This window comes from Mastomys coucha, unplaced genomic scaffold (assembly GCF_008632895.1).
Source record: "Mastomys coucha isolate ucsf_1 unplaced genomic scaffold, UCSF_Mcou_1 pScaffold15, whole genome shotgun sequence".
NCBI classification, from domain to species: Eukaryota; Metazoa; Chordata; class Mammalia; order Rodentia; family Muridae; genus Mastomys; species Mastomys coucha.
This window is the reverse complement of record NW_022196897.1, coordinates 60,404,161-60,427,662: the sequence shown is the minus strand read 5'-3', so window position 1 is coordinate 60,427,662 and position 23,502 is coordinate 60,404,161. Positions and strand designations below refer to the sequence as shown.

The following is a 23,502-nucleotide window of genomic DNA, read 5'->3' as shown; positions in this document are numbered from 1 at the left end:
TTCTGTCTATGTGGCACGTGAGGCTGAGTTCCGTAGCTAGAGACAGGGTTAGTTCAGACTGGGGCAGTCTTGTTCCAAACCCTGCACCTTAACTCAGCTCTGTCCCCACTCTTATCAGACATGACCTTACCATTCCTGCCTTCTGCTGAACTGTGGTTCCCATTCCCATCTGAATGCCTGTCCATCAACATCCCTTCCCCTGCCTTCTCTACATCTGTAGGAGAGTTCTACAGACTTTTCAGATTGGTCACACATCCTTAAGAAGACAGTAACAATAGGCTTTGTTACTATTCTGTAAAAGAGCACAGGTAAGTGAGTGAGAGGCACCGTTAGCCACCCACCTCTGTGGTAATTAATGATGGTAAGCATGGCCCATGCTGTATGAGAACTCCTTCCTACACACTGAAACACTCCCTGCTCCCTTGGCTCATTCCTCGAAGTCATCTTGTTAGCTTGGGCCTCACCTGTGCTTGATTTCTGTACGGTCCTGTATCTTGGTCTTCTCTACCCACCGTTAGACAGCAGACTCTTCAAAACAGTCACTATTTAAAAACATCCATTTTTATGCTTACTCCTCCAAAATGTAGTTCGTTTATAATCACCATTAAGTGATGGTAGCTTTCTCACCCTGTCAGTCAGAGTTGAGGTGAATGACTTTTCTAGGAAGTCAAAACTCTAAGATGCTGGGTAAACACATTTCAACCTAAAGACTGGACTTTTTACTGTGGGTGATCTGTATACAGTGACATTCATTGCCATGGTTAATTTAACTGTAGAGTATCTTTATATCCCAAATAGGCAGTAGTTCTGATAACTCAAGAGGACTTGTGTTCTTGTGGAAGGGACGATCATTCCTGGAGAGGCTGAGAAGTGATATTCTCTGCTCTAATACTGCCAGAGACAGAGGTAGGTGGACCCCTAAAATGAAGCAAGTAGTGACCAAAAGCTCCTGACTTGATTATAGGGGTACACCCTTGAAGTGACACAGGCTGAAAGCCAGGAACATCCTGTGGGAGCATCCAGCAGTTAGGACCCAGGCCTGGAGACCCCACAACAAGCCTAGGATAAGAAAAGCCCAGAAACAAGGCCAACCTACTTCCTCCCATTCGTAGTGACTTGTGAAAGGGGAGAGAGGTGGGGGACAGACCCCAGACCCAGTCGAGAGCCCTGGCCAGCCTAGTGGGCACTCCTTTAGATCAGTCAAAGTAACTTTTGTTTGCTTGTTTGTTTGTTTTTTTTTTTCAATGTATAAAAACCCCAGATAGTCGTCTTGGCACTCTGTTTCCAAGTCTCCTCTTCTTCGCTGAGAGCTTTTTCTTCCCCTCACTGAATCTCTCCATTCACTCGCTCTGATCCATGGGCTTCCTTTGGGCTCCAGAGGCAAGGGCTGATCCAGGCAGAAGTACCCGTGTCTGCCTCTCTTCGCCCGAGTGTGAAGGCTCAACCTGGGGCTGAGAAGAGACGCACAGGGGAGAGAGAAGTTTAACCAGAGCTGAAGGACACCAGCCTCCCATGCCACGGACTCAGCTGACCTTGGGCCAGTTCTGTCTGGTGCCTGGAGCAGGAAGGAAGTGGTGCATGAAATGAGGACTCAGATCCCGTTTTCTGGGCTAGTGGAGTCAATTATATATAACTTTAATTCAAAGTTGATTTTTACATATTTTTTAATTTTTACACATAGACAATGCATGTTCCTTTAAAATGTGTCTATGTGTTAACATGTTTATATAGTCTCCAGTAAGCAAAGCTTGTTCCTTTAAATACAGGCAATCCATCTGTCTTCTCCCTCAGCTTATTCCCATCATGTCTTTTCTCCTCAGACTTTAACCACCCCCACGGAATTTGGGGATGTGTTATGCATTTCTCTCTTATTTTATTTTTAATTATTCTTGTGGTAAAGTGAAAAAAAATTATCACCAAGCAGTGAAGCATTTAGTATTTCTTGGTCATGCAGCTGTAGAAACCTCCTCCTCTTCTGTGTGGTCATTGTTATGCTGAGCTGAGAATCAAACCCAGGATCCTCAGCATGTGAAGCCCATGGAGTGCTATGCCACTGGGCTATACTCCAGCCCCGCCCCCACCCTCTGCCATGTTGTCTCTAACAGCTGTGTAGCACTCTGAAGTTGGGATGTATTTAATTAGTCCCCTATTGGTTGGTCACAATCACTCATTAGAGCGTTCACTGTTAGTCAGCGACTATCAGCTCACCTGTTAGTTTTCTCTGTGGCAGAATGGCAGAATGCATGTCATCATTTACTATTCCCTGCATAGATCAATGGGCTGCTGGTTGGATTTTTTTGTTTTGTTTTGTTTTTTTGTTTTTTGTTTTTTGTTTTGGCCACTTGTATTTCCAATGACCTCAGCTCATTTCTTATGCATCGCAAACATTTTCTTGTTGATATGTGCAAGACATTGTGTAGGTTGAACAAGAAAGTCAGACCTGCAAAGGTCAAAGAAAGCAGCTGACTGATCTCTGCGAGAGACAATGTTGAAGTGTTACATTAGCCATCAAATAATGCTCAGGAAACCTTGGGTCTCCCCTCCCCCAGCAGAATAGATTTGCATCCCACAGAACCTTGAGAAAACATGTATCCTAGCTATTTACTCTCTGGGAGTGTAAATAGAGAGAGCAGTGTCTTGACCACAGTAGTCGTGTATTGTGGAGATGGGTAGTTAAGTAATGGAGACAGTCAGATCGGCTTGGGTAGAGGAGAAAGGAAGCGGCAGGCTCTTAAACAGGCCACATCCCACCAGCACCCCACCCTTCACCCCCCGGTGTGTGTAAGCCATTAGGCGGGCAGGGGGCGTGGCTTCCAGGAAGGACTATAGTAATGGATTGCCCATTAGATCGGGTTAGATTGGGTTAGATTGTGGAGAAGAAAGAAATGATGAACTAGTTCTCAACCCTGCGTCACAAACAGCAAGCCGAGAAACAGTATGATAAGCTTTCAGATGTGCCAAAAATTCCTCATTATATTTTTGAGAAAAAGGCAAAATAGTTGAGACCCTTTAAAAGACTTTATATCAGTAAGGTGGTTTATTTCGGTCAGGGCCTGTGTGTGTCCCTTGCAGCTGTAATCTGATCACCATGCACACTTTGTTAAAGAGAAAACCCAGAATGGCAGTTTTATTTATTTATTTATTAAAATTTATTTATTACATATAAGTACATTGTAGCTGTCTTCATATATACCAGAAGAGGGCATCAGATCCTATTACAGATGGTTGTGAACCATCTGTTGCTGGGATTTGAACTCAGGACCTCTGGAAGGGCAGTCAGTGCTCTCAACCACTGAGCCATCTCTCCAGCCCAGAATGGCAGTTTTAAAGAATACTGGGGTTTTATTGTAAAATCGCACACTGTCCTTTCTCCTAATGTTAACACCCCTTACATTCAAAATTCACATTTTTTTCTGAGACAAATAAAAAAATTAGGTTGTATGTGAGGGTTATAGAACTTGTTAGTGTAGGTTTGAGAGCTCGAAGGTCATTTTCTAGACAGTATAATTCCCTCTCCCCTTAATCTGTTTTTGAAGAGGAATTAGAATCAGAACAAAATAATTTCTCATGATTAAAGAACTATGAATATAATATTGTGGTCTTATTTTAACCATAAAGTTCCTTGGTGTATGGAAATATTTTTTCTTTTTTAAAAAAGATTTATTTATTTACATTATGTATATGAGTGCTTTGTCTTCATGCACACTCAGATCCCATTACAGATGGTTGTGAGTCACCCATGTGGTTGCTGGGAATTGAACTCAGGTCAATTGAAGAGCAGTCAGTGCTCTTAACCGCTAAGCCATCTCTCCAGCCCTATGTGTAGAAATCTTTATCGACTATCTCCATTTGCTATAATAAAATAATGCGTATTTTTTTCACCTTGGAGCTTGGGAGAAGTTTTATTCTCCAACAGGCCATGCATTCAACATTTCTGTTACTGTCTTAGCTCAACATGTGGCTCTGTCACTTTTTGAAAATTATAGTTCTAATTTGTTCAGATCACAAATGAGTATGTCCCTGCTAGCTGAAGACATGGCTCAGTGGAGCACGTTTGGATCTCCCCCACAAAAGCCAAATGCATCCTTTCATGCTGTGACCCTAGGACTGCCTGGGGCAGACAGGTAGATCCCTGAAGCTCACTGGCCAACCAGCCTATCAACAGTGAGCTTCAGGTTAGATGAGAAACCCTCCCTCAAGTAAAACAGAAAAGAGGGTGGCACCTGATGTCTTCTTCTGGCATCTCCATGTCTGCACACCTGAACACACACGTGCACGCCACACCTATGTGCTTCACACATACATAAATTTTAAAAAGACAAAAAGAAATATGTGTAAAAAGTTGATTTTTTTCTCCTCTTTCTCTTTCTCTTTCTCTCTCAAGTTCTCACTCTTAAAGATAATCAATATGAGTCATGCTGGCTCATGCTTTCTCTCTGCTTACATGGCTATCAATAACCACATTTTCACAAATAGTTTCTAGTAATAAGAGTGGATTTCCACATACTGGGGTGTATATACATATACATATATATATATATATATATATATATATATTCTTTCACAGCACTAAGGATTAAACCCAGGACCTCAAACAGCTCCAGGCTACATTTTTTTTGAAATATAATAAAGCATCATAGACATTCTCTATAGATTAAAAAAAAAACCCTCAATTACAGCAGGAATGTTTAATATTCTGTCACTTATTTCCCCGTTCATATTGTTCCAAGGTTTCTTCCACAACAGAGGTTCTTCTGAGAGCATGATCTGCACGTGTGTTTGAACATGCTAACACACAGAAGCTTTTGTTTCTGTGTGTTGGTCCCTGAGGTGGTATTAAGTTCCAAAAGCTGTAGCAATTCACAGTCTCCTAACACCATTTGAAAATGTTTCCCTACATCCCTGCCACACAGTTCATTTTAGGATACAAACTTTCTACCCTCCTTTTCTTCATTTGTTTCAAATGATTCCTTTATGGAATCCTTGTCAATATCTCTGCCTTAAGGAGAAAAAAAAAGCACACATGTAAATTATTCATGCCCCATCTTTTTCTTAATTTTTTATATGTGTATATGTTTGTACTCTAGAACCAGAAAAGAAAATCTTACGCCTAATCTCACAGAGATTAATTGTTCTGTGCTAAACTAAAACAAAACACTTACTTTCTATTTATAATAAAGTCAATAGAGACCTTTTGATCCTGATTTTTTTCCTTCTAAACATATATTATTTAAAGTATTGTCTCAGAAAATACAAATGTTTTAATAATGGGAAGAACAGAAACGTACCACATACAAAGTTGAGCATACTTAAGGGGTCTTAAGCCTACGGAGCTAATCGGGTTTCTCTCTTGAATCCAAAACTCTGAAGACAAAGGTTCTTTGAAGACATTCATTGCAGGCTCTGCCGAACTTACACACAGAGGAAAAAGAAGGGAATCGAAGCAGAGAGGAACTGAAACCTGGAGAGTATTGAAAGCGCCGCCCTCCTCACATCTGCTGATTTTCCTGGGAGGTGAGACCACATTCCACATCCCCTGCCCTTGTGCTTGCTGAGTTCATTATAAAATTATTTGTGTATAACTCCAGCAGTACACTGGCTAATCAGAAACAGCTGCACAACTGTAGTCGTTTATAAGAACAGAATAACAAAGTCAATCAGCAAGATTTTTTTTTTTTTTTGTCTTTGAGTAGGTCAAGCCAACATTGTGTAGCCCAGCATAACATCATTTTGTAACTAACCTTACACAGATGGGGGGAGAAATCATTGGAGCTGCAGAAGTTGGAATTAAAAATTAGGGAACACTGTGAATGTTTGACAGGCACCATAGTAAAGTGGCGCTGTGTGCTTGATGTTGGTTACCACTTAAAAGGCTACTGTAGTAAAGTGGCAATGTGTCTTTGATGTTAATTACCGCTTAAAAGGCTAGGGAGATCCAGAAAGGGACATCCTGTTTAAAATAAAGACTCTTCTCTAAGGGTTGGGTCCCTGGAGTGAGGCTGAATTGTCCTCGGCAGTGTCCTCAAAGAGAAGTCTGTCCAATCTGCCAGACTTCAGGACCCAGGCAAGTCCAGGACTCCATGCTAAGACAACACTGTAGATGGCTTCCTGCAGAGATCTGAGCCACATCAGGCATGAGACATCTGTTTCCTAGGAACCCTGAAGCTAAAGTCCTGTGTGGTGAAGAGAATTTCTGTGATCCATATATGTCCTTGCACAGAGCCCCAAAGGCTCACGGCAGCTGGGTGAAGGCACCGAATGTGGCCCTGTCCCTATGGCTCTAGGTAGTCACTTGTAATGGAGACTCCAATACTGAAGGACGAGAGGCTTGCTGGTGGGAAATCTCTGCACTCAGGATCTCTGCCTCTGCTGTAGCTGGGAAGGATGCTGCCCCTGCAGGGCCATAGACCTATATGGCCTTTTACTCCTACCAGTCTTCAGAGATACTGCAGACTCTAGGAACGTGTACTGCTCTCAGATTAAGAGTCGACTGTCACCTGGCTCAATGACTCAATCCCTTTCCTACCCTGTGTTAAAGGCGGAGATGGAGGGAACAAGGCAGTCGAGGGACATGTGTGCTCTCAACAGGAAGCAGGATGGGGCTTCCAAGATGGGGTTTCATAAGAGTCAGATGAACTTGACAGTGATACCAAGCTATGTGGAATGATAGGTCACGGATCTGGAGAGAGATAAAAGTTCAGGTCTCTCTGGTAGGACAGACTATGCAGGAACTATTCTGAATGAGCTCTGTTAGCACTGTCGGTACTAGAAACTGTCAGTCAGAGATCTGATGAGCACGGAGGGGTTTTGCTAAGTGATATAAATAAGGGAAGAGCTATGCTCCTACATTTCTCACTGAGCTAAGATAGCATATGTGTAACATGCAAAGATCAAGTTAGACTTTAGCCAGCAACTAGAAAGCTGTATTTATACTTAGTGTGCACTTGCTGAAGAAAAGATGTTAGCCGGAACACTTATCTAACTACGACAAGGAAGTTTTTAAAGTAATATTGCATTTCTAATGTTTAATAATTATATTGTTATATATTATGTTGTTATTTACTACATGCTAAAATAGTATTACTTTCATTTGAGACGGCTGGCCTAGAACTTGGTATGTAGACCAGACTTAACTTTGAACTTACAGAGATTCTCCTGCCTCTACCTCCTAAATACTAGAGTTAAGGATATATGCCACTATGCCTGGCCCATAATATTACTTTTTAATAATACTGCTAGTGGCAGATTTTGTGTTATATATAGTAAAAATCAAAATCACACTCAACTATACGTACACACATCCTTTTTTATCTATCTTTGTTTTGCACACAAACATGCAACCTGAAACCATCTTCCACATTGTGCGTGTGCACCCTCAGACACAGAGGTAGCACTTCAAGAAGTACTTCAGCTCTGACTAGGAAGCACCATGTCCATACTTCTTTACACAAGTCTGCGTACTGCTGTATCTCTCTGTGTATATGTACGTCATAGATAGTTCAAAAGTCACTGCTTCCTAATGAGTGCTCTGGACTGTCCCAGTCCAGACCCCACAGGACTGTGTGTGCCATAGAGGGCATTTGCCATGACCTGCTGATTCCTGAGAGTGGATAAGAATACCCACGTGGGGCAGCACCTTTGAGAAGTCTGGCCTGCTGTTGGTCAGTGGCTGTGGCCATTGCTGGTAATTCTTACTGAGGGACAATACATTGCAGTTTTGGCTCAGCTCCAGCTATCCTGCGTGGCATCCAGCCAATAAGAGCTGAACACTACTCTTGAAATGTCACGATAGGTCCTGGCAGGATGGGGCTTCCAAGTTGTGCATGGGAAGGTTTCACTTCTGCACGCTGATGTGTGGTTTCCCTATAAACTCAGATACCCAAGAGAGTGGAGCAGAGTGTGAGTAGCTTCCTCTCCTTGTGATCCCTGGTCCTAGTAATCCTGAGACAGAGAGGAAAACCTAGGTGGTTCCTGGGGGAAGGTACAGTCTATCAATGAAAGAAGGGTAGGAGTCAGGGGCTTTGAGCTTCAAGACGTCAAGCAGGAGGGTGAGGAGAGAAGAGAGCAACCTGTCTTCGTCAACAGGGTGGGGGCCTCTTGTAACTGAGCTTGCGGGTGGGGGTAGTGCCTAGAGCTGGTGACCTGGACCCAGCTGTGGACTAGAAGGAAACACTCATTGGAGGATACCCATCTCATGATTACTCAGCCTTTGTGTAGGAGGCTCCCTCCTCCTTCTTGCCTTGCAAGCTCCCTGTCATCTTAATGTTTTAGCTTGCATGTCCTCCTTCCAACATCCCCATTGCTTCGCAGGGAAGCATATACCTTAGTCTCTTCCATGGTCTGTTGAGCGCCTGTCTCCCCGTTGGGTGGTGAAATGCTTGATGGCTCCGAAGCACGACGTTTCACCCTTCTTTTTCCCCAACACTAAAATGCTTAGCACACAGGAAGTGCACAGAGCTACTAGCTGGATGAAACCCTGTGTTCTAGAGCAGTCACTGTGCCTTGACCTGCTTTTAAACCGCTTATTAACAGGAACTTGGGACATTGAAATCTTAGCTACTTGATGGCCATTAAGTAGGTCATGGGATCAAGTCCCCCTCAGTTATGTTGACTATCAGCACAGTTCTAAACTTAATATGACAAAATTTTACCTATTTCATCAATAACAAAGAGTTGGCTGTCTCCTAATTTCTTCTTGACCGTCTCCTTATTTCTTCTTGACCGTCTCCTAATTTCTTCCTGACCTGGGTGCTTCTCACTTGTACTTTGTCAAGGTCTCAGAAATTGGTGAACAGCCATGTTTAGAGAAATAATGATAATTCAGTAACGATAATGTTCTTTTTTTTTTTTTAACATTTATTTAATTTCCATTTTGTGTCTATGGATGTGAGCACGTGCATGGCATACTGCCCAGATGGAGGCCAAAGGACACCTTTTGAGGGTCTCTTCCGTCTCCCATATGAGTCCTGGGAATTGAACTCAGGTTGTGAATGCCTTTCTCCAATAGGGGTGATGGAGCTAGTTCGGTTTGATTCATAGAAGAGTTCAGTGACAGAACAGGGACAAGAGGGAGGGGCAGTTCCTTCCTGCAAGGAGAACTGGATCTCAAACCCAGCTGCTAAGGGCTTAGGCTCAGGGAGCTGTGGCTCAGGCAGCTGTGGCCCTGCTGGCCTTGGGGCTGGAGAGGGCAGTAAATGGTGGGTTCTGGCCAGGTTCCAGGATGGAGCTTGAAGCCTTTCTTAGAGGAGGTTCGGGCAGCCTTTGAAGGCTTCCTCACCAGGTGTTATACCCCACCCAGCACTCTGTCAGGACTAAGATGGCTCCTATTGCCCCAGACCACCCTTACACCTGTAAAACAATGACCTGAGGATCCTCAGAGATAGGAAGGAAGTTTAGTACTTTTTCAGATAAGACAGAAGCACCTCTGAGCCAGAGGAACACGGTCCCAGGCAGCACGGTGGGGTTGAGAGGGCTTGAAGGGTTAAGGTAGAGTCCTTTGCCGCTGTGCCATGTCTTCTTGGAGACCTGGGAGGCGGGGTCAGGGTTAGGATTTGGGAGTCTCAGTCTGTAACGGTGAGCTTAAACATTTAATGTTATATTTAGCAGATTTCTGACAAGATTGAGAGCTAGTATCTATTAAGCATATCTCAGTTAGACAATGTATGTCTGTTTTTAATTATTTGCTTTAGATTGTATCTAGCAAACAAAAAGGTTATTTGTAACTTAATGACAATAGCAAAAACAAGGCTAAACATATTTTTAATACAGTGATCTTTAGCCTTTTAATGTTATAAATCTTCAAAGTAATATTGAAATTACCATTTATCGAGGCAGGATAGAAACCACAAGAAAATCTTATCTCAATTGCAAAGTGTCTTTGGAGATCTTTTTAAAGTCAGGTTATTTTCAAACAAGATGGTGGTGAAGAAGGGACTTTCCACAACAAAGATGGTCAGTTTGGACTGAGGTGGACAGTCCTTTGATGGCCTTTAACCAAAATGGCACTGAAGCTATAGCTAGTCATGTGACTACCCTTAGCTAAGATGGCACTGAAACTATAACTTCGCCTCTCTTTCCCTAGCAAAGGTGGTGGAAAGTTATATGTTATATCTTAGAACAGAATGGCATCTGTTTACAGAAGTGTGACTATGTATCACAAAGAGATGAATAGACATATATAAAGAGACAAATAGAAATGTTTCGCCTGGTGGGCAGGACGTTTTGTGCATGTGAGAAAGATCTTTCCCTACCACTCTAGGCAGCCTTTGCTTCATACAGGTCAGAGAAGTTCTCACCCAAGGGAAGAAGTCCTAAGGTGGAGATGGGGGTGTGTCAGCGAGAAGGGCCAGCTGTAGCAAGAAGACTGTGCCTGGGAGTTCCTACGTTCATGCCAACCAGTGGGTAGCTTACCAAGTGGCTGATGTTTGGATGGAGAGATCCAGTAATCTAATGACCAAAAAGTGGCCTGAGTGACAGACGGGATGTGTCTGGATGTGGTCCTTGAGGTGGAGGGACTATGAACCTTTGAGTTTTATGAATCTGAGTATGACACCATTGATGTGTTTTGTAATGATGCGGCAGAAGGGGATGCCTTAGCAGGGCCGTACTAAAGCATTCTCCCACCCCCCAGCAAAGTACCAACCATATGATGAAACTACATAAAATGAAGTTTATTTGGGGCATGAGAAGGGGAGCATGGGAAAGGAAGGGGACAAAGAGAGACAGAAAGATAGAAGGGAGAGGAAAAAGGGAAGAGGCTGAGCAGGAACACATGGAGGGGGTGGAGAGAGGCCAGAGAGCGAGAGTGAGAATGAGCAAGAGAGAGGCTAAATAGTCCTTTTATAGCAAGCCAGGTCCCTTCTTGGCTGTTGTTAGGTAACTGTTGGGCAGAACCCAGAAGAAATGATAATAGTAAAGTATCATTGGTCTGAAGCTTATTTCAGTCCTGGTTCTGCACAGTTCTCTCCACAGGAAGAGCATTTGGGGGAACTGAAAGGGCAAGGCCAGAGAGCAGGGATATGAAACTTCCCATGGCAAGTGCAGAACACCATACTTTGTAGGTGGATGAGAAGTGGTCCAGTCCTTCCCACCATCCTTCCATCAAGGCTGTGGTACTGTCAGCTCCCACTGTGAGTCCTCTGCTGGATTACATCCTGGTCACCCTTTTAATCCCAGAAAAAGACAAAACAAACAAACAAACACTGCTCCCAGGAGCTTGTCAACTGAAGCTTGTCATGCCCACTCTTCACCTTATCTGATGTGGAGTCCAGGTTCAAATCGACCTTCCTTCCTTCCTTCCATCCTTCCTTCTTTCCTTCCATCCTTCCTTCCTTCCTTCCTTCCTTCCTTCCTTCCTCTCTCCCTCCCTCCCTCCCTTCCTTCCTTTGTGTGTAAGTGGAGGGTTGCACATGTGTATATTTTTGTAGAGGCCAGCAGTCAGCTTTGGAAGCTGTTTCTCAAGACAGGCATCTATCTACCTTGCTTTTTGAGGCAGATTCTTTCACTAGGACCCTGGGCTTGCCAATTAGACCAGGCTGGCTAGTGTGAGCCTCAGTGAGCCTCCTGTCTCCCTCTGTAGCACTGGCATTACAAGCCCCTGCTTCATACTTGGCCTTGTGTATGGGTTCTGTGGGTGTAACTTGGGTCCTCATGCTTGTGTACCAAGCACTGTGTAGACTGAGCTGTCTTCTGCAGTCTGGTGTGACTCAGACCATTCTAAAATTAAGGCGTTAGAGGTGGAGCAGGGCTTCTGTTTTTTTGTTTGTTTGTTTGTTTTGTTTGTTCTTTTTTCGAGATAGGGTTTCTCTGTATAGTCCTGGCTGTCCTGGAACTCACTCTGTAGACCAGGCTGGCCTCGAACTTCAGAAATCCGACTGCCTCTGCCTCCCAAGTGCTGGGATTAAAGGAGTGCGCCACCACTACCCGGCTGGAGCGGGGCTTCTGATTTAGACGTTTCTGATGTCCAGGGTTTTGTACCCGCCTTGTCTTTGACTTGAGTCACACTCTGGGCCCTGGTGTGGCATCTCATTACTCTGTAATGTCAGCAGGCCTCCTGTGAAGTTAGACCTCTGGGCACGTGCAGACCTTAGAACTGGAAGTGTAGGGTAGAGAGTGGTTTTAGCCTCTCTTCTAAACAGCCAGGAAGAAGCCTGCAGGGAGAGGCTCTGCACTGTGACCCCAATCTTCTCCTGCTCTAGCCCCAGCAGAAATCAGTGAACTCCCCTGAAACCAGTAGTGGCTTGCTTGCTTACAGGAACTTGAGAGCTGAGTGTGCTGTAGCTGACCTTGTTGCATAAGATGGTTCAGGATTTCCTCCTTTTTTTCCACTATGAAGTAAATCAAAGGGCCCATAGGAGAGCAGCTTTAGGATACACTCAGTTCTAACTTGAGCCCTTGAGCAAGAGTGTTTGCACTGTATAGATTCTAGGGGGTAGGGAAGCAGATGTGGGGGTTACTTCAAATTTTCCCAGAATTAATTTTTTTTTAAAGATTTATTTATTTATTATATGTAAGTACACTGTAGCTGTCTTCAGACGTACCAGAAGAGGGCGTCAGATCTCATTATGGGTGGTTGTGAGCCACCATGTGGTTGCTGGGATTTGAATTCATGACCTTCCAAAGAGCAATCGGTGCTCTTCCCCGCTGAGCCATCTCACCAGCCCCGAATTAATTTTTTTTTAAAGGACATGCTAGTGTAAGAATCTGTAAGAGCAGCCAGGAGTGGTGGCACATGCCGTTTATCTCAGCACTCTGGAAGCAGAGGCAGGCTGTTGTTCTCTGTGAGTTCTGGGCTAGCCTGGTCTATATAGTGAGTTCTAGGACAGCCAGGGATTCATAGTAAGAACATGTCTCAAACAAAACAAAACACTACCCTAATCTCCCTCCCCCCCCAAAAAATAATCTGTAAATTGAAAAAGAAGCATATGGAGCATGCTTAGAGTTGGGGCCCTCGTCTACACTAAGAATAAATGGTAGACATGAAAAGACAATGTGGCAACATCTGAAAGAAAGGGTTCTGTGAGCATAGCCCAGTGTGAAAAGAAACAGGGTCTGGACCAGTTCTCTGAAACCTGCTTTGACTGTGGTCTAGTAAAAGATACATTTTCCATTGAAGTTGAGTAGATGATGGATGGGTGGGTGGATGGATGGATGGGTGGGTGGATGAGTGGATGGATGCATGGGTGGGTGAGTGGCTAGATAGCTAGATGGATGGGTGGGTGAGCAGATGGGTGGATTGATAGATGGATGGATGAATGGATGGATGGGTGGGTGGCTAGATAGCTAGATGGATGGGTGGCTGGGAAGATGGGTGGATGGATGGGTGGATGAATGAACAGGAAAACGTTTTTTTAAAAAAATTCCCATGTTTACCAACTATACTAATTGACTATTCTAGACTGTTTTTCTTTCTTCTTTCTTTCTTTCTTTCTTTCTTTCTTTCTTTCTTTCTTTCTTTCTTATTTACTGACTTGACTGAGGTCATGAGGCCTGGAAGCAGGTAGGGGCCTTTATCTTCTAGCCTGTTTCTCAAAATGAAAAAAGTGGGGACCAGGAAGATGACTTTTGGGTAAAGGTGCTTGGCATGCAAGCCTGGTGACCTGAGTTCAACCCTAGGAACACACAAGGTGGAAGGTGGAAGGAGAGAACCAACTGTACAGAGTTGGCTGCTGACCCAGTAATGGAAAAAAGAGGAAAAGCTGATTGGAACTTGCCAGGGAATGGGCAGGAACTTGCTGCGTGAAAAATGCCAATTTGAACAAGCATTTATCAGGCAGGTATAAACCAGTGTCGTGGGTGTTTTGGCAGATTTCTGCAGGATTCAGTGACAGAGGCTATGTGGTCTGAAGTTTGTCTCTTACAGTCACTAAAGGTGGGTAAGGAGGTGGTGGAGCAGCAAGGGAGCACTAAGGGAGGGAGTGGGAGTGACGACTGATGGAGTGAGGACATGCTGAACCTCCATTCTATTTGACAGGAAACATTTGCTTTGTATTCCTGATGCAAAAAAGACACGGACCCTGTTCATAGTTTATGGTTCCTGTGGTCTGTGTGTGTGATAATTGCCATGGTATTACATCTGAAAGCAGTATGACTTTATAGTGACATAGAGACATAAATGATGCTTTATTCAGAGTCCCTTAGCAGGAACCACATTATAGGATGCAGGCAGTGTTATGTCTCTAATTTCATGTCTCTTGTGTAGGTATTCAATAGGTGTTGTTGCATGGCTCTGTTGTGTTGGGGATGTGTCTCAGTGGTAAAGTACCTGCCCTGCAAGTCTGAGGCCCTGGGTTCAACACCCAGTACCACGTACATCTTACACAGAGAAAAAGAAAAGAAAAAGGAAGCATGTTGTTTAATACTTTCAACTAGAATCGTGATATTTTTAATTATCTCTTTCTTTAATACCATCTATATATAATACAGATACAAGAACATCTAATTATAGAGATGCTAATGAAGGGCAGTTTATTTGAAGGGCAATTTGACACACTTGATCAATGTAGCAGAGAAAGGAACAGAAAATTTAGGGTCATATAACAGAACTACCCAGACTCATTGGGCTGAAGGTGAGTGAGTGTGTGTGTGTGTGTGTGTGTGTGTGTGTGTGTGTGTGTGTGTATACAGGCTGGGCTCATGAATGTGTGTGTATTAGTCATCACATACTGACTGTCCAAAGCTGCTCTTCTGAGCTGGGCTGAGCTTTCCTTCCAACGTCAACATTCCGGATGATCTGACTCAGGCGTCAGTCAGCCTGGGTTATACATGGTAGGTTTCTGTGAAAAAGACGGTCCCGATTCCCCTGGGGTCTTCGTACTGCATCTAGGACTGCTCCAGTACTAACAGGTATGGAGGCTAAGGAGTTGAGGACAGTGGAGGTCCTAGTGCAGCCCCACGCAGAGTTGAGTGCAGTCCTTGCACCCCGCCCCCACAGCACTGTTCCATAAATGAGTTCTGCTCAGCCGGTCGTACTGAAGTGTTTCCTGTAGCCAGAGACCTGGTGCTTCAGACTCCAGCTAGACACTCTGTTGCAACACTGCATTAGCTACATACTTCTTTTAGAGAGAGGGGTGTGGGGAGGGAGGGATGGTTAGAGGGGGAGGGAGAGGGAGTGGGAGGAGACATTTTCAAGTTCTTCCTCCAGCTCTGCCACCATCTCTATGACCTTGCCTCAGTTTCTTCATCCATAAACTGGGGAGGTTGCAGATGTGTGTGATCTCAGCTCAAATGCCTGTAGCTCGCTCGCTGGCCGGAGGGGTGTTTTCTGGCAGGAAGGAGTGGCTGCCAGAGTTTCCTTTCCAGGCAGCCAGTGAGGACATTCTTTCCTGTGCCTGCATATGGAAGCAATTTCTAGATTAGCCAAGGCCCCAGTGCTGTTGAGCTCACCCGGAGCAGAGGAGCTGGGTGGTGGCGATTGGAAAAAGAGAAAGACGTGCTAAGAGTTTTCCTGTGTTTTCTACCACGGTGGCTTTGCTGTATGGAATCACTCCTAAGATCTGCCTTTCCATGCTCAGGCAGGGCAGGGCAGGGCAAGGCTTGTTGTATTTCACAGTAAAATGTTAATAAACAAAACCCATGCCTAGCTTGCAACTTGTCCCTGGAGGACTGAGCCTGGGGCTAAGGGGACTATGAATTCCTGACTTCTCTCCCTACCATTTGCTATAATCTTATTCTCTATTGATTACAAGTGAAGGTCGTTAAGGAACACCTGTGTTGTTCTCTGGAAAGTCAGAAACATCATCAAAAGCTTGGGAGGGGAATTGTTTTATTATTTTATTTCTCTTCTGTCAAGCAACTCCTTTACTAGGGGCTGGGAGTGATTGTCACACAGACCTGTACACTTGACTCCGAAACCCAGGCCAGGAGAGGGATTGTCTCTGGTCCCTCACCAAGCCTTATCTGTTGCCCTGGTATCTGGAAATGGCCCTGAAGGCTTCGCTTACTTCCACCTCCCTGCTTCAGACCCTAATCCCAGAGATTACTGAGGAGGACCTGCTTACCCAGAAGTGGCTCTTGGTCCCCCTCAGCTTGTCCCCGACTCCTCTACTACCCAATCCCCCACTGATGGGAAGGTTTAGGTTAATTTTCTTGAGCAGAGATATTTTTCCTAGACATGAGTTCTGAGCAGTTAAGGAGATAGACATGTTTACCAACACTCGGTAAAGGTATTGAATTAATGTCCTCAAAAAAAAAAAAAAGAACAACAACAAAAAAAAAAACACCAAACCTCAAATATTTCTTTCCAATCCTTTCTTGAAAAATCTTCCAAAATCAGAAGGCCGATGGATGCCAAAGGCTTCTTAGCAGGGAACACATTCTGTATTTGTTTTGTTTCCGGGTCTGCGGTGCAGAACCTTCTGGCCCAAGCACCCTACTATTCCCGTCAGAGAGAGCACATGTTTACAGTGAGCTTGCCGAGTCTGGGTTGCTACCCTGGAGGGCTGGAGAGTCTTCATACAGGGCATTAGAACCTTTTGTGGCTGGCCCTCACCTCAAGATGCTCAGAATTAGCTGAGATTTGATCTGTATGAATTCCCTTGCTCTGTAGAAACCAGATGAGAAGACTTTGAGCGGTCCACATCTGTAGAGATGTTAGATCCTCTGCAGGGCTGAGCACAGATGACCCAGTGCCAGCTTCCGGTCTTCTTGAGACTCCAGCCAAACTACCATCCAGGAGACAGAGCTGAAGGAAGCGTCCCTTTCTGCCACTGATGTGGAAGGTTACCTGGGGTGAGGTCAGGGGCTACATTTCCCCAGTGCACCTCCCAGACAGCACACAAACCCACTGACGCTTAGAGCTGGGCCCAGCATTCCAGGTAGCCCCGTTGTATCTCCTTACCTGTCTACAGCCTCTGTTTGTGTTCTATATTTGTTTAGTGGGCATTTGTTGAGCACTTACCGTGGAAGCTTAAGGCAAGGTCCCTCTCTCCACAGAGCCTGCCTTCTATAAGAGAGAAGTGTGAGCAGGAAGACACATAGCTTGGGTAAATTAAAATAGTGATAAAGCTGACCAGATGATTGGTTAGGACTTTGTTTCTCAACCTGTGGGTCATGACCCCTTTAGTTTAGAAAACTCTAAGATTATCGAAAACCGTAGATACTTACATTACGGCTCATCACAGTAGCAAAATTACAGATATAAAGCAGCAAATGTATTTTATAGTTGGGAGTCGCCACAGCTTGAAGAATTATTTTAAAGGGTTGAAGGATTAGGAAGGTTGAGAACCACTGGGCTAAAGGACAATGGAGATATTGCTTGTGATACAGCTGTCCAGGAAACTTGAGATTGGAGTGACCAGGGACCAGGCACATGACATCTGGGGAAAATATGTCAGACAGAGGCAAAGCAAAGGTCCTGAGGTGAGAAGAAGCTGCACACATCCCAGGTAAGGAAAGGGAGTGTGGGCTTATGGGAGAGAGGTGCAGGGCCAAGTCAGAGATGTAAGCATGGCAGATCTGAGCCTGAACTCCAGCTGAACAGTCAGTGCAGTAGTTGAGTCTGGTTTATGTTTTAGTCACTCACTCAGGCTTCAGGCCCAGTTCTGCCTTGTTTTGATGACAGAGAGACACACACTGTGATACATAACCTGCTGTGTCAGATTGTCCTCAGGTCTGCCCACCAATCTCCATAATTCATCAACTCACCACAACAAACACTAAACACCTACTCAGTAAAATCATGTGAGAAGAGGCAGCCTGGAGGTCATCAGGTCAGGAGAACAACATTTCTTCTATTGCAACACCCCACTTCCTACAAGGTGAAAGCTGGTGCCTGGTCCCTGTCCTCTGCCCCCTGCTCTGCCCTCTACCTGGAGCAAGTTACAGACTCAACTTCCATCCTCTGGGTCCCTGGGTCAGCAACTGAGATGGCATCTATTCAAAGAGCATCATTATCCAGGAGAAGAAAGGAAGGTGTGTGTCTATGTGTGTGTGTGTGTGTGTGTGTGTGTGTGTGTGTGTGTGTGTAGGCTAGAAACATTGGGCAACTCTTCCTCTATCACTCTCCATTGAATTTTTTTAAGATTTATTTATTTATTTCATGTATGTAAGTAAGTAAGTGCTTCCAGTTTTTGACAGTAGTATTTGCTGTTGGTCATGTGCAGTAGGCACGCATGCCCAGTCTTAGCAGTGGACAGACATGGGTATGTATGCTTGAGGTCTCTCACGACATCTGGAGCTTTTCAGACACTGGGAATGGATCTCTCTGTACGTGCAACATTCAGGCTGTCAGATTTTTCCTAAATCCACCTCTACACTTAAAGTCTCCAACATATAAAATATATTAATTTGAGATAATTTCAAAGGAAACATGATAAATTCTAAGAAATACATGATAATTTTACCTACATGAGTTTATTTTTAAAAATTCACACCTTAATCTAATAGAGAGTATTAAAATAGCTTTTAGTGTTTTGGTTTTGATTGTTTAAAAAACCAAAACAAAAGACAGATCCTTTACCCGGACCATGTTCTTACCCATTAGCCCTTTCGCTTTCTGACGGAACACCAATGACAAGGAAGAGAAACCCAGAATTCCACCAAGGCAGGATAAATGTAGGAATCTTCCTCCTCATTCTGCAGACAGCCATGCTAATATCCATGTGCCTGATATGGGTTTTTGAAAGGACCCTGCAAGCCGTGGATTCTGTCATGGTGTCCATTAACTGTCTCCTTGGAGTTTCAGTAGAGTTTTTGCTTGTGTGTAACTTTTTGGCTATCTGGATTAAAAACACTGGGTAACTGCTTTTTTCCCTCTAGCCCATGGAGGGGGAAAAGCCGTGTGTGTGAGTAGTGGGCATTCTCTACATTGGGGGATGGTAGATTTTTCACAAAGAAGATACAGTTAGTGTTCAGGCCAGCCAAGCCCAGAGTCCCCATAATGCCCCACTTCACCCCCAGCACTCCAGCAGAGATGGCTCAGCCCTGGGAGTTTAAGCAGCTTCCCTGTGTTTGTTAGTGTTCTCTTACATTCTTGGTCAGTCTCCTTAATGTTAATGTCAGGCCTGGAATCTCTCTTTTAAAAAAGGGGAGAAGGAGGAAAAAATCTTTCCACTGGAAAATGTCTTAAAAACCAAAGAGAACAACAGAGAGAAGATGTAGTGTGTTGTATGGCTGATGGGGTGAGTTCCTCCGGGTCCTTTCAATTGCAGTGCAGTTTTCTCTGTTGAAAATACATTTATTCAGAGAGATAGACAGACACACAGAGAGAGACAGACAGAGACAGAGAGAAAGAGAGAGAGAGAGAGAGAGAGCGAGAGGCAGAGAAAGAGGCAGAGAGAGAAAGAAAGAGCAAGAGAGAGAGAGAGACAGAGACAGAGACAGAGATAGAGACAGACAGAGACAGAGAGGAGAGACACAGGCATGACATAGTGTGTGGAAGTCAGAGGACACTCCTGGGAGTCAGTGAATTGGTTCCATCCTTTCACTGCTCACTAGCTGGCTCCAGGGATGGAACTCAGGTTGTCAGGCTTGGTGACAAGCTGTTTAACCACGGAGCCATCTTGCCAGTCTGCTATTTCATATAGATGTTACTTAAAAACATTGGCTGTTGTCACATAAATTCATCCTGTGTAGTAACTGATTTCCTTTTACGTATGGAGTTAGTGTGTCATTTGTATTTAGTTTTCTTTTTATTGTTGATAATATCATGACCAAGGATTACCAAAGATTAAGGAAGAAAGAGCTTACAGCTCTAAAGGGAAGACCTGTCATCATGAGGGAGGTGTGGCAGGCATGGTGGCAGGAAGCTGTGAGATCACATCTTTCTGGACATAGGAAGAAGAAAGAGAAGTAGGAAGCCCGGTGAGGCTATAGACCTCAAATTCTGCCCCCAGTGACATCCTTCCTCTGGCAAGGCTCCACCGATTCTCGAACTCTCTCAAACAGCATCAGCAGTCAGGGACCATGTATTCAAGTATACAAGCTGATGGGGGATGGTTTCCATTCAAATTGTCACAGTCTATTTTAAATATTGCTGTGTAGCAAATCACCTTAGAACAGAGTGTTTAAAACATTAGTCATTTTACTTGCCCACAATCCTGTAGTCTGGGCTGATTTCACTGCTGGGCAGCTCTCCTGCTATGCTTGTCTAGGGTTTGTCTGGTGGTTTTCTTCTCCTATCCTAGCTGGGCAGGAGCGCACTGGGAAGCAGGTTTTTTAGATGCCCTCTTTTCCCCTGTAGCTTCAGGATCGCAAAACTAGAAGTAGCAGGCTCTCACGTCTTGTAGTCTTTTAAGGGTTAAAGCAAATCACAGCTATAGAGCAGATTCAAGGTAGAAGACTATTCACAATGTGAATACCAGTGGGCATGGCTTATTGGAAGCCACCAAACGATTCAGTCACCACACAGTCATTTTCAATCAAAGCGTACCACTGAGTTCGTGTGATGCCTGGCACGGAGCATCCAGTGAACAAGTGAAGCACAGTTCTGCCCTCATGAGCTTGGTTCACGGTGAACACAACTCAGTCAGGGAGGTTGACACAGTGTGGGGAATTCTGGAACAGGAATCAAGAGGATATGAGTTAAAACCAGGCTTGGCTACACAGTAAGAGCCTGTGTCAAAAACACCAAAATCATAAGCATGATGTAGGCATATCAATCATGAACGCACAGCAGCTGCGGTTACTGGCACTGGGCCTGCACAAATCTGGCTAACCCGGAGTCATCTATGGCTCATAGAAGGAGGAGAGCCCTCCTACTTAACGTGGTCTGTTGACAATGAACAGAGTCTTGGAGAGAGAAGGGCATAGTACTCAGGTACATACCTACTGCATACCCACCAGGCTCCAGTGGATTATTTCAAACCTGTGGACACAGACAGTATGTGTCAAACTCAGTGGGACATAAAAATCATGAATATGGGAAAGAGATTTGTATGGAAGGAGAGGATATGGCAAGGTACGAGAGAGTGATCAGCATGAGTTATATCCATGTATAACATTGTGAAAGAACACAAGCTATTACAAACCAAAACACAACCAAGCCAAATTGCAGGAATTGATCTAGGTCGCAAAGCCAGACATGCCTTTCGGAGAGATCACACTGACTGTGGAGGGATGTAGGCTTGGAGACACCCCAAAACAGTTGCAGAGGGTCAGGCAGAGGGAGGAGGGTGTTACCATGGCGTAAAGTTTAGGGGACATGTGTCAAAGGTAAGAGGGAGTGGACTGTACGTGTGCTGGTTATGACTGGTTATGCGTCAGTGCCGGTCTCGTCCACTGCAGTGGGAGACACTGGAGTGAGACAGATCGGACCTGTGGGAGTGGGAGTTGTACTAAAGATACCAAAGGGACCCTCTGACATGTGAGACTGGATGCCATGAAGACCTTTTTGTACTGTGAGGGCCTCCGGTGCTTCCTCACCTCCACTCAGCTCTCATACCACGAACACTGATGTCCTTTCTGCCTTCCCTCAGAGCAATGGGGAATGGCCAGGTCTGAGCCACAGTGCCCAGGATGGCTCGTGGAGGCACTGGGGATGAAGAGTCTCGGGATTCGGGATTGGTGGGTGGCAGAGACATGCTCAGGCCAGAGGGTTGAGAAACTCAAAGATGGGATGATTTAGGGAGAAATTGATAATAGAGAAAAAGAAAAAGAAAAGTCCAAAGTTAAGCCGGGCGATGGTGGTGCACGCCTTTAATCCCAACACTTGGGAGGCAGAGGCAGGCGGGTTTCTGAGTTCGAGGAGGCCAGCCTGGTCTACAGAGTGAGTTCCAGGACAGCCAGAGCTACACAGAGAAACCCTGTCTCGAAAAACCAAAAAAAAAAAAAAAAAAAAAAAAAAAAAAAAAAAAAAAAAAAAAAAAAAAAAAAAAAAAAAAAAAAAAAAAGGAAAAAAAAAGAAAAAAAGAAAAGTCCAAAGTTGGCCCATGACTGAAGACATTTTTAAAGGAAAGAAAAACGTGTCATGTGAGAGAAGAGAATGAGCAGACTGGAAAAGGAGAAAGAGCTGGTTCCGGAAGCTATGGCTCCGCCATGGAAGCCTCTGAGATCTTGTTCCTTTCTGCCTCCTTTTTACCTTAAGCTCTAAACATTAGAATAGTAAAATAAGCTTTTTTTTTTTTTTTTTTTGCCCCTGAAGCCCTCAGTGGGTAGGGAATAGGCCTTTAGATAAAGTTTCTGCTGTACGAAGAGAAGAGATGAGTACTTATTATCCAAGATATTATCTCGGTAGTTATCCTCCAAGCCCCTTGACCTTCTGTGATGAAGAGAGTCTGTAGGAGAAGAAAGGACGTGCAAACGGTTAATGTGAATTAAGAAATGGAGTGGAATGCTTTGTTGTCTCTTCCCAAGTGGTCTGGCAGAGAAATATCAGTGGCCTCGGAGAACTGAGAGGGAGCGTGTCCCCATGATCAATTTTTAATAAACATAAATGGCATAATAAATTATGCATGGAGGAATGGTATAAAGCATTAAACAATGAAGAATAAATTATTTAAGTGATTAAAAATTGTCTGTCATACATGTGATGTATGAGAACTCTGAGTTTGCTCTTCAAGGAAGTAGAGCAAGGTTTTAAAGGGAGCTTTCTCAAAGAAGACTCATTAACTCGTGAATCTCGTGGGGTCTGCCAGGAAAGGGGGTGGAGCTCGGAGCCCAGTGTCCTTGTGCTTTCCTTGTAAGTGTGTGAGAAGCATCTCGCTGGTCCTCGTCACATGACTAGTTGTGCAAGCACTGCCCATCCTCCAAAAGGCTCAAGGTCTCTTCCAGGTATCTAGGGCAAATGTCAAGGGTCGGCAGTACAGTTTCTTACACAGTCTTAACATTCCAGGATTCCTAGATAAGAGGCTGTCCGTTCGCAGCAGGTACACTACTGTTTCTGTCAGGGAGAAGTCCCAGCAAGGCATGCCTTTTCTGACTGGCCTCACCTTAGAGGGGTCACCTTTATCAGAAGCATCAAGTTAGACAGCATGCATTATCACCGAATCAAACACATCTATGCGTAAACTCCATCTCTGCCGTGCATCAGTTTTGGCTCCTTTACCTGTTAAGTTGCCATAACCTCAGTTTCCTTATTTGTAAAAGAAGCCCCTTAATATCCACCCCAGAAGGCCGTTGAGCATGGACTCAGAACCTAGGCGAGGCGAGATTCTCCCCAAGTGTTTATTATTAACTACAGAATTAGACAATGAATGCTAGAGTCCCAGAGAGGGATGAAAAGCAGGGCTAGGGTACAGAGCAATAGAGGGACACTTGTCTAGCAGCTACAGAGCTCTGAGTTCAATCCCTAGAATGAGGAGGGAAAAGCAGCATCCAGAGAGGACTGTAAATAGACCAAAATAACTAGGGAAAACCTAACGATCCCAGAAAGACCCATTATCTAATCCAAATCAACGATTATAAACTGTGGGCCCAGGACTGATTTTAGAAATGTAACTTAAACACACACACGCACACACACACACACACACACACACACACATGAATCCAAATGCCTTGTGCAGAGGCCCAAGCTGTCTACCTTTTATTTCTACTTCTTTGCCCCAGCCTGCCTGCCACCTTTGC

The 23,502-nt window shown here is 44.5% G+C and overlaps 1 protein-coding gene across 3 annotated transcripts in view; it reads left to right on the top strand.

The window, feature by feature from the left end:
- Positions 1-23,502, top strand: part of Wipf1 (WAS/WASL interacting protein family member 1) — a 105,912-nt gene that overhangs the window by 5,051 nt on the left and 77,359 nt on the right. The window contains exon 2 of one of the 3 annotated variants that reach the window (XM_031370636.1): positions 5,371-5,514. The exons of the other annotated variants lie outside the window; for them this stretch is intronic. The gene's annotated coding sequence lies outside the window, so the exon portion shown is untranslated. The remainder of the gene's footprint in view (positions 1-5,370; positions 5,515-23,502) is intronic. 3 annotated transcript variants of the gene reach the window in all.